This window comes from Capra hircus, chromosome 18 (assembly GCF_001704415.2).
Source record: "Capra hircus breed San Clemente chromosome 18, ASM170441v1, whole genome shotgun sequence".
Taxonomy (NCBI): Eukaryota; Metazoa; Chordata; class Mammalia; order Artiodactyla; family Bovidae; genus Capra; species Capra hircus.
Genome location: NC_030825.1, coordinates 59,815,951 through 59,827,272, shown reverse-complemented (window position 1 = coordinate 59,827,272; position 11,322 = coordinate 59,815,951). Strand labels below are relative to the sequence as shown.

At 44.3% G+C, this 11,322-nt stretch overlaps 1 pseudogene; it reads left to right on the top strand.

Annotated features, from left to right (window-relative positions):
- Positions 541 to 1,886, top strand: LOC108638014 (annotated as a pseudogene).

Here is an 11,322-nt window from a genome sequence, read left to right as displayed (position 1 = left end):
GGTAAGAGGGAAGAAATAAGGAGACACAAGCCTTAGGGCTTCCCAGGTGGCGCTAGTGGTAAAGAATCCATCTGCCAATGCAGGAGACGTGGGGAGAAGCGGGTTCAATCCCTGCGTCTGGAAGATCCCCGGGAGGCATTCTTATTGACAACCCAGAAACCAGACTTGCCCTAAGGCTCTGGTTGCCCAGGTAACCAGAGGGGGCGTGAAGAAATGCTGCCACCTTGTGGTCATTCCCTGTAACAAGCACTTGAAAACCGGGGCTATTGGGCTCGGCTCTAAATGACACCAGCCGAAGGGCCGCCGCGCCCATCCCGGTGGCTGGAGGAGGCGTCTGGGGCGGACGGAGGCGGCGCGGCGGCGGGAGCGGAGCGGGAGCGGGCGCGGGAGTGGAGCAGCAGCCGCGGGACCGACCGGACCGAGCTTCGCCGGCGCACCTGCCCGCAGCGCCCGCGGAGCGGCCGGAGCACGACCACCTCCCGGAGCGGCGGCTGAGGCGGCGGGGAGCGGGCGCGGCAGGCAGGACGAGGCGTCGAGCCTTTTCTCTGTTGCAGACAGTTTTACATGTTTGGGAGAACAGACCAGCAGCACTTCTGAATTAAGATCTCAGATTCTTTGAGGTGGCTTTGAAGAGCACTAAGATTAGAAGATGAGTGAACTTGACCAGTTACGGCAGGAGGCCGAACAGCTTAAAGACCAAATTGGAGATGCTCGGAAGGCGTGTGCAGACGCGACTCTCTCTCAGATCACAAACACTGACCCTGTGGGAAGAGTCCAGACGCGCACCAGGAGGACGCTGAGGGGACACTTGGCCAAGATCTATGCCATGCACTGGGCCACCGACTCCAGGCTTCTAGTCAGTGCCTCGCAGGACGGTAAACTTATTATCTGGGACAGCTACACCACAAACAAGGTCCATGCCATCCCTCTGCGCTCCTCGCGGGTCATGACGTGCGCTTATGGCCCTTCTGGGAACTACGTGGCCTGCGGAGGCCTGGATAACATCTGCTCCATTTACAGTCTGAAAACTCGTGAAGGGAATGTCGTGTGAATCGTGAGCTGGCTGGACACACAGGTTACCTGTCGTGCTGCGGTTTTCTGGATGACAATCAGATCGTTACCGGCTCTGGAGACACCACCTGTGCCCTGTGGGACATCGAGACTGGCCAGCAGACGACCACATTCCCTGGACACACCGGGGACGTGATGAGCCTTTCACTCGCTCCGGACACCAGACTGCCTCTGGTGCTTGTGACGCTTCAGCCAAACTCTGGGACGTGCGAGAAGGGGTGTGCCGGCAAACCTTCACCGGCCACGAGCCCGATATCAACGCCATCTGTTTCTTCCCGAACCGCGACGCATTTGGCACTGGCTCAGACGACGCCACCTGCCGGCTGTTCGACCTCCGTGCGGACCAGGAGCTCAGGACCTACTCCCACGACAACATCATCTGCGGGATCACCTCCGTCTCCTTCTCCAAGAGTGGGCGCCTCCTTCTCTCAGGGTACAACGACTTCAACTGCAACGTCTGGGACGCCCTCAAAGCCGACAGGGCAGGGGTCTTGGCCGGGCATGAAAACCGCGTGAGCTGCCTGGGGGTAACTGATGACGGGATGGCCATGGCGACGGGGTCCTGGGACAGCTTCCTCAAAATCTGGAACTAACCCTGACAGCAGGTGGACGCCACAGTGACTGGAAGACCGTTCCAGCCTTGGACCGTTGCAGATAGCATTTCCCATCTACCCCTACTAACGGGGGCGCCCTGCACCCCTCAGAACTTCAAAAGCGCAAGACCTTCCCCTCACTTATTGCTGAAACCAAGAGCACAGTTCCCACTGAGAGAAGAATCTCTGTGCTGTAACTAAAACGAATCCTGCATTCCTTCTGGGACCACTGTCTTTGTTTTACTTTTTTGTTTGTTTTGAATGAATTTAAAAGGAAATACTATAATGAAAATGTTAACAAGAAGGTAAAAAAAATAAATAAAAATAAATGACACCAGCCCTAAAGAAATCTTCCAGGGTAAATCATATGAAGAGAATTCAAAACAGGGCTGACTTTCAAGAAGCCACTTTCCGGAGGTTAACTGTACTCCCCCGTAGAAGGTAAAAAGCCCGTGGAAAGATACTCATCATCAGTAAGTAGTAAAGAAGTGCAAATTAAAACTACCGTGAGCCATCTTCTCACACGGCTCAGAACGGCCATCCTCAAAAGATCTTCGAAGCTTAAGTGCTGCGGAGGGCGAGGGGAACAGGAAACCCTCCTACGCCGTGGGCAGGGTTGTAAATGGGTGGGTGCAGCCACGAAGGAAAATATCTGGAGGCTCCTTGAAACACGAAATAGAGAGTTACCACGTTTTCCAGCAATACCACTCCTTGCTTTGATCTGGAAAAAATCCTAATTCCAAAGAATATGTACATTTCTATTTTCAGGGCAGCACTATTCACAATAGCCAAGTCAGAGCATTAACCAAAATATCCATCGACAGAAAAATGAAGACTAACTGGCCCATCTAGACAGTGGAATACACTCAGGAAAAAAAAAAAAACAAAAACAAAAAACTGCCATGAGCAGCAGCATGGATGTACTGAGAGATTATCACACTGAGGTATGAGACCAAAGGCAAACATCCTAAAATAGTACTGAAATGTGGAAGCCAGAAATTCATGCAAATGAAATAATTTGCAAATAGAAACAGACTCAGAGTTAAAAAACCAACTCGTGATTATTTTTTTAAAACGTTGCAGGAGGGATACACTAAGAGGGATTAAAATGCTCACATCACTACATATCAAACAGGTCATCTAAAAGGACCAAATGAACAGCGCAGCAAGTTGAAGGAAACACACTGTGATAACCTTCATGGGAAAAGATCCCCCAAAAGAACAGCGGTACATCTATTTATGACTGAATCAAGTTCCTGTACACCTAAAACAAACAGAGTCGGAAATCAACTCTATCAGAAAAAAATAAATTACCCAAAAAAGTGGAGGATGAAAAATGATGCCACCTTGTGGCTACTTTTGGTAACAATAACTGAAAAACTTGTGCTGACCAAAATACACCTGTTCTCAACAAATGTCCTGGGATAGGTCCTAGAAAAAGAATTAAAAACAGGGCAGATGGTCAAGAGGTCAAAGTAACTTGTTAATAGGCAGGACAGAGGACAGGGAGGAAGGTCCTTAAACAAGCAAAAAGAGAATGAAATTACAACACTCCCTACCCATTTAAAGAAAAACTCCAAATTAGTTAAAGAACTAAGTGAAGTGAAGTCACTCAGTCGTGTCCGACTCTTTGCAACCCGTAGACTGTAGCCCACCAAGCTCCTCTGTCCATGGGATTCTCCAGGCAAGAATACTGGAGTGGGTTGCCATTTCCTTCTCCAGGGGATCTTCCTGACCCAGGGATTGAACCCAGGTCTCCCACATTGCAGGCAAATGCTTTTACCTCTGCACCACCAGGGAAGCCCCTTAAAGAAATGGAGAGACAATTACTCCCTACGATTAGAGGTAAGCATAGGAAAAACACGCTTTGACATAAATCACAGCAAATTCCCTCTGGATCCAGCTCTTAGGATAAAGAAAAATAGAAATAAGAAAAACTCAGCAAGGGACCTCATTAACCTTGAAAGCACTTACACAGAAAAGGAAAACATAACGAAAGAAAATGACAACCCTCAGAGTGGAAAAAAAGTTTGCAAGGAAATATATCAACAAGTAATTCATCTGCAAAACAAGCAAACGGCGCATGCAGCTCAAAACACACTCACACACTCACACACACACACACACACACACACACACACCAGAAATGGGCCAAAGATCTAAATGGATATTTTTTCGAAGAATGTATCCAGATCGCTATAAGGCACGTGAAAAGATGCTCAGCGTCCCTAATGATTGGAGAAATGCAAATCAAAACGACAATGAGGTATCAGCTAAAATCACTGAGAGTGAGGATCCTCCATAAGATCTACAAAGATTAAACTCTGCCAGGAGCAGGGGGAAAAGGAATCATTCTACCCTGGGGGCAGGGATGTAAATGGGTGGGTGCGACCAAGAAGGAAAAAGGCATGGAGATTCCTTAAAACATTAAACATGGAGTTACTAATGCCCTGGAAGCCAACTCCTTGCCTTAGATCCAGAAAAACAAAACAGTTTAAATGATATGTGCGTGTACCCTTATTTTTAGGACAGCACTATTGACTATATTGAAGACAGAGTGTCCAACAAAATGTCCATCGATACAGAAATGAAGGTAACTGGTCCATCTAGACACCGGAATACATTCAACCAGCAACAGAAGGAGAAAGTGGCATTGGCGGCAGCAGGATGGACTAAGGGGACATAAGGAAAACACACCTCTCCTCAACTCGTGTCCTCGGGAGGGTCCAGGGAAAAGAATTCAAAACAGGGCAGACAGTCAAGAGGCCAATCTTGAGAGGCCAGTTTTAATCACACTGTTTTTTTTTTTTAATCAAATGGAAACCTTTCAACATGAAGTAATTTTAGAGAAATTCAAATAAAAACAACAACTAGGAATGAGCTGGTCCCAGTCAGAATGGCTCGTGTCAAAAACTCCACAAACAGTAAATGCTGGAGAGGTTTTGGAGAAAAAGAAATTCTCCTACATTGATGCTAGTAATGTCCATTGTTGACAGCCAGAGCAGAGGATCCTGTGGAGGCTCCTGAAACAAGTGAAAAGTGAATGAAATTGCATCTCTCCCTAACCTCATCCAGAAAAGAAACTCCAAATCGATTAAAGAACTAAATGGAGGGATGGATACTCTAAACTTCTTGAGGAAAATATGAGCAAGACAGGTTTTGAAAGAAATCACAGCAAGTTCTTGGTTTCCCTCTTAGGATAACAACAACAACAACAAAACCTCAACAAAAGTAACTTCATTAACCTCAAAAGCTTTAGCACAGCAAGGGCAACCCTAAATGAAAGAAAAAGGCAACACTTAAATTGGGAAAAATGGTTGCACTTGATTTGGAACATGTGTACACCCATGGCGGATTCATTTTGATGTACGGCAAAACCAATACAATATTGTAATTAGCCGCCAATTGAAATAAATAAATTTATATTAGAAATAAAAATAAAAACAATTTACTCATCTCCAAAAACATGCAAACAGCTCATTCAGCTCAACATCAGAAATCAATCAATAGAAAAAAAGGCCAAAGATCTAAATAGGCCTTTGTCTTCAGCTGGCATCCAGATGGCCATAAAGCACATGAAAAGATGATTCGCATCAGTGTTGGAGAAATGCCCATCAAAACTGCAGCGTGGTATCAACGCACACCCCTCAGAATGGCCATCTTCCAAAAGCTCTACGAAGTTTAAATGATGAGGAAGGCGAGGCAAACAAGAAGTCTTCCTACACTGTGGGCGGGGATGTAAACGGGCGGGGGCGGCAATGAAGGAAAGCAGTGTGAAGATTGCTGAAACACATTAAACAGAGTTACTGCATGATCGGGTAAGCCCACCCATTGCCTTAGGTCCGGAAAAAAACTAATTTAAAATGATACTTGCAACCCTATTTTCAAGGCAGCAATATTGACAATATTTAATAGAGAGCTTCCCCAGTGGCTAAGCTGGTAAAGAATCCACCTGCAATGCGGGAGACCTGGGTTCGATCCCTAGGTTGGGAAGATCCCCTGGAGGTGGGAAAATAAATGTTTGCAACCGAAGTTAAAAATAAGGAATTCGTCTCCAAAGATGCAAACTGCTCACGCAGCTCAAGATTTAAAAAAAAAAAAAAAAAAATGAACCCAGCAGGAATACAGGCAAAGATCTAAACGGACATTTTCCAAAGAAGGCATCCAGATGGCCATAGAGCGCATGAAAAGATGCTCAGGACCACACTTACAGAAATGTCAGTTGAAACCTCAATGAGGTATCACCTCACACCTCTCAGACAGCCCCCCAAAGACCTACAAAGGTTAAATGATGCGAGAGCAAGGGGAACAGGGAATTCTCCTACACTGTGGGCGGGGAAGGAAATGGGTGGGTGTGGCCACAAGAAAAACAGTATGGACATTCCTTAAAACACTAAACATAGACTTACTACCTGATCTGGCAAGGCCACCCCTTGCTTTATATCCAGAGAAAAGCATAATTGAAGATGATAGTTGCACCCCTATTTCCAGGGCAGCACTATTGAATCTCTAAGACAGAGCATCAACCAAAGTGTCCATCAATAGAGACATAAAGAGGAACCTGTCCATCGAAACACTGGAATACACTCAGCCATCGGAACAAATGGAAAAACATCATTCTCAGGAGCATGGATGGACTGAGAGTTTACAATACTGAACGAAGCCAGTCTGAGAGAGAAAGCAAACTATCACACACATGGGGAATTGATAAATTCCTCAAATGAACCAATTCATAAACAGAAACAGCCTCACAGACTTAGAAACATAAGTTTATGATTATTTCTTTAAAAAGGTTGGGGAAGGGAGACAATAAAAGAGGGATTAACAGATACACACTACTTACTGTCAGATCATCCAAACGAACCTACTGAATAGCACAAGAAAGTACAAAACACACTGAAGGAACCTATATGGGAAAATACTCCGGAAAAGAACAGAATAGATATACCTCTATGCATAACTGAATCAAGTTCCTGTCAACCTGAAATAAACATAGCAGAAATCAACTTTACTTCAATAGAAAATAAAGATTAACAGCAGTAAATAAATTCACTGAAATGAATAATTGTGCAGCATAAGCAAATATGTCGCCTTGTGGCCGCTTTTCGTACAACAGCGAAAATCCTGGGCTGACGGCACTCCCTATTCACCAGGACTGAGGGGCTCTAAGGAAGAAACACCTGCCTGAAGAAATCTCCTAGGTGCGTCCGGGAAATTTTTCAAAACACGGCAAAAGATCACGAGGCCGATTTCCGAAGCTCGTTTTACTCACACTGCTATTAAAAATATCTCATGCGAAGCTTTCAACTTTGTGAAATGTTATCGCAATGTAAATCAAAACTACAATGAGGTATGAGCTCATACTGGTCAGAATGGACTCTGTCAAAAACTCTTAGAAAAAATAAAGGCTGGAGAGGCTGTGGAGAAAAGGGAGCCCTCCTACGCTGATGCTGGGAATGTAAGTTGTTAACAGCCACGATAGAGGACAGGGTGGAGGTCCCTTAAACAAGGGGAAAGTTAAAGCATTTACATCTCTGGCTAACCAATTCCACACAAACTCCAAATCGAATAAAGAGTTACCTGGAGGGACAATTACTCTAAACCTCTAGAGGAAAATATAGGCAGCGCACACTTTACATAAACCACAGCAAGATTTTTTTTTGGGGGGGGGATCTACACTCAGAATATTTCAAAATAAAACTAAACTTTAAAAAGGCATCTCATTAACCTGAAAAGCTTTTGCAGAGTAAGGGCAACCCTGAAGGAAAGAAAAAGACAGCCCTCAGAATGGGAAAATAAACATTTGCAACTGAAGTTAGAAACAAGGAATTCATCTCCAAAGACACAGAGTGCTCACACAGTTAAAGTGAAAATCGGTCAGTTGTGTCCGACTCTCTGTACAGCCCATGGAATTCTCCAGGCCGGAATACTGAAGTGAGACGCCTTTCCCTTCTCCAGGGGATCTTCCCAACGCAGGGATGGAACCCAGGTCTCCTGCATTGCAGGTGGATTCTTTACCAGCTGAGCCACCAGGGAAGCCCCCACAGCTCATGATCAAAAAAGCAATCAGCCCAGGAGAAAGACTGGCAAAAATCTAAATGGACATTTCTTCAAAGAAGGCACCCAGATGTCCATAAAGCATATGAAAACATGCTCAGGACCACTCTTACAGAAATGCCAGTCAAACTGCAACCAGGTATCACTGATGCCCCTCAGAACAGCCATCCTCCAAAAGATCTCCAAGGATGAAATGCTGCAGAGGGCAAGGAAAACAGGGACTCCTCCTACCCTGTGGGCGGGGATGGAAACGGGGGTGGGGGGGGGGGAAGGGGAGGATGCAGCCACAAAAGAAAGCAGTATGGAGGTTCCTTAGAACACTAAACACAGACTTACTGCATGGTCTGGCAAGCCCACTACTGGTCTTAGATCAGTAGAAAATCAAAACTGAAAATGATAGTAGCACCTCTATTTTCAGGGCAGCACTACTGACAATATCCAAGACAGAGCATAAACCAAAGTGTCCCTCAACAGAGAAATAACGAGGAAATTGTCCATCAAAACGCTGCAGTCCACTCAGCCATCGAAACGAATGCAAGAAAAAGTCATTTTCAGAAGCATGGATGGACCGAGAGATTTATCACACTGAGTGAAGCCAGTCAGAGAGGGAACGCAAAGGATGACGTACAGGGAGAATCGACAGATTCCTCAAGTGAACCAATTCATAAACTGAGACAGACTCACAGACATAGAAACACGAGTTTACGATTTTTTTTTTTAAGGTTGGGGAAGGGGAACAATAAGAGATTGGGGCTTACAGAGACACAGTACTTATTGTCAGAGAAGCAACTGAAATGGACCTACTGGATAGCACAGGGAAGTCTACTGAACACACTCAAAGAACCTATTTGGGAAAAGACCCCGAAAAAGAGGAGAATAGATGTACCTCTATGTATAACTGAATCAAGTTCCTGTCAACCTAAAACAAACACAACGGAAATTAACTCCACTTCAATAGAAAATAAAAGTTAACCATAATAAATACATAATTGTGCAGCATAAGGAAATGCTGCCGCCTTGTGGCCACTTTTGGAACAGCAACGGAAAATCATGTGCGGATGGCAGTTCATATTCATCAGGACTGAGGGGCTCTAAGGAAGTAACACCTGCCTGAAGAAATGTCCTAGGTGCGTCGGGGGAAAAGAGTCAGTTCAGCTCAGTCTCTCAGTCGTGTCCGACTCTGCGACCTCATGAATCGCAACACCCCAGGCCTCCCTGTCCAACACCAATTCCCGGAGTTCACTCAGACTCACCCCCATCGAGTCAGTGATGCCATCAAGCCATCTCATCCTCTGTCGTCCCCTTCTCCTCCTGCCCCCAATCCCTCCCAGCATCAGAGTCTTTTCCAATGAGTCAACTCTTTGCATGAGGTGGCCAAAGGACTGGAGTTTCAGCTTTAGCATCATTCCTTCCAAGAAATCCCAGGGCTGATCTTCTTCAGAATGGACTGGTTGGATCTCCTTGCAGTCCAAGGGACTCTCAAGAGTCTTCTCCAACACCAGAGTTCAAAAGCATCAATTCTTTGGCACTCAGCCTTCTTCACAGTCCAACTCTTACATCCAAACCAGGGCAAAAGATCACGAGGCTGATCTCCAAAGCTCAGATTTACTCACAGTGTTCTTAAACATGTCACATGAAAAGCTTTCAACTTTGTGAAATGTTATAGAAATGTACACCAAAACTGAAAATCAAAAATGTAAAAGGAGAAAAGGAAAGATATACCTATTTGAATGCAGAGTTCCAAAGAATAGCAAGGAGAGATAAGAAAGCCTTCCTCAGTGATCAGTGCAAAGAAATAGAGGAAAACAATAGAATGGGAAAGACTAGAAATCGCTTCAGGAAAATTAGAGATACCAGGAGAATCTTTCATGCATAAATGGGCAAAATAAAAGACAGAACTGGTAAGGACCTAACAAAAGCAGAAGATATTAAGAAGAGGTGGCAAGAAAACACAGAACTATTAAAAAAAAAATCCTAATGACCAAGATAACCACGATGGTGTGATCACTCACCTAGAGCCAGACATCCTGGAATGCGAAGTCAAGTGGGCCTTAGGAATCATCTGTATGAACAAACTAGTAGAGGTGATGGAATTCCAGCTGAGCTATTTCAAATCCTAAAAGATAATGCTGTTAAAGTCCTGTACTCTATATGCAGGGAAATTTGGAAAACTCAGCAGTGGCCACAGGACTGGAAAAGGTCAGTTTTCATTCCAATCTGAAAGAAAGGCAATGCCAAAGGATGCTCAGCCTACTGCACAATTGCACTCATCTCACACATCAGTAAAGTAATGCTCAAAATTCTCCAAGTGAGGCTTTAACAGTATATGAACTGAGAACTTCCAGATGTTCAAGTTGGATTTAGAAAAGGCAGAGGAACCAGAGATCAAAAGGAGGGGAAACCTAAAGGAAAAACAAAATAACCCTCAGGATAAAAAAAAAAATGTTACAACCAAGGTGAAAATAAGGAATTCTTCCCCCAAACATGCAAACAACCCATGTTGTTCAGTTAAAAAAGTGGAGGAGGGTAATGATCTAAATGGATATTTCTCCCCAGAAGACATCCAGGTGGCTATAAAGCACATGAAAAGATGCTCACATTGCTAATTATTAAAAAAATTAAAAGCAAAACTACAAGAACATATCACTTCACCCAGGTCAGAGTGGCCTATGTCCTGAGGTTTACTAACAAAATGGCAGAGAGGACGTGGATACACAGGAAGTCTCCTACACTGATGTTGGCAATGAAAGCTGTTAACAGTCAGGATGGACAGGGAGGAGCTTCCTTAAACAAGGGGAAAGGGAAAGAATTTACATCTCTCGCTAACTGCTTACAGAAGAAAAAATCCAAATAGCTTGAAGAGTTAAATGGATGGAAGATTACTCTAATCCTCTTGAGGAAAATATAGGCAAACACACTTTGACATGAATCACAACATGTTCTTTTTGAATCTATGCTTAGAATAATTAAAACTAAAACTAAACTTTAAAAAGGCACCTCATCACCTAAAAAGCTTTTGCACTGCAAGGGCAACCTAAAGGAAAGAAAAGACAACCCTCAGAATGGGAAAATAAATGTTTGCAACAGATGTTTAAAACAATGAATTCATCTCCCAATATGCAAACTGCTCAGGCAGCTCATGATAAAGCTGCAAAAAACAAAAACAAAAACAAAAAACCCCTATCAATCCAATAGAGAAACCACAAAGATCTGAATGGATATGTCTCCAAGGAAGGCATCCAGATGGCCATAAAACACATGAAAAGATGTTCAGGATCACTTTTAGAGAAATCTAATCAAAACTGCAATGAGGTATCACCTCACACCTCGCAGAATATCCATCCTCCAAAAGGTCTACAAAGGAATCCTCTGCAACCTACAAAGGTTAATTGCTGCTGAGGGTGAGGGTCACAGATTATCCTCCTATACCTGGGCAGGGGTATAATTGAGTGGGTGCAGCCACAAGGGAAAGAGTATGGAAATCCCTTAAAACACTAAATATAGACATACCACATGATCTGGCCAGCCCACTCCTTGCCTTAGACCCAGAGAAAATCATGATTTAAAATGATAGTTGCACCTCAATTTTCAGGGCAGTGCT